We start from the raw sequence: 858 nt of genomic DNA on the forward strand, positions 1-858 counted from the left end.
AGGATAAATTACTACTGTTTTTCATCATATGCAAGACTGGTCAGTCAAATACATGTCAAATGTAATGTTCTTGTTTTTGTTTGTCCACTTCTTCTGTATCTTTCTTTGCCTACTAAACGTGTATTTGGCTTGTTTCTCAAATTCTGTCAAGAAAGAACTTTTACATTTAAAGGGGTCCTATTATGTAGTTCTGGGTTCCACCTTCTGAAAAACCAAATAGTGAGTCATTCGTTGTAGTTCTTGAAAAGGGATTATTATTATTATTTTTTTTTTTTTACTAAGTATCTCCCTTTGGAGTGGACTTTGAGATTTGTAACTTTGTAATGTTTTTTATGCCCAAACTTACACACCACACACTGGCTAAAGTTCAAAAAGCAAAAAAAGCATAATAGGACCCCTTTAAATTAAAGTGCTCCATCTAGTGGTCATGATTATGTGTAAACACTTATGAAACTGATTAAAAAAATGAGTCAAATAAGTTCTGAGTTGACTGAAAACACAGAAAGAGAAATGATTATCAGTTACCATGAAAACTAAACGGCTTCATCAACAGGATCAACTGACAGAGTCAAACAAACTTCAAACCAAACATCTTGACCATGACCAAACTAACACAGCAGTCATTCAGTTCTTCGATACACCGTTTGTCATTCTGTCTTTTTTAAGAGGGAGAAACTCTTCATTCTTAACAGTAAATCTTAGTCACCACATCAGTGTAATATATAGAACTTCCTTTTTTTATTGTCATCACATCTCTAAGAATCGGACACCAAAACCTCTCGGGTTTCTCAAACCAATTGGCTTTACTGGACCCTGGTGAAACCAAAGATTGCAACATAACGTTTTTGTCCTGGAAAT

Source organism: Garra rufa, chromosome 19 (genome assembly GCF_049309525.1).
Source record: "Garra rufa chromosome 19, GarRuf1.0, whole genome shotgun sequence".
Classification (NCBI taxonomy): Eukaryota; Metazoa; Chordata; class Actinopteri; order Cypriniformes; family Cyprinidae; genus Garra; species Garra rufa.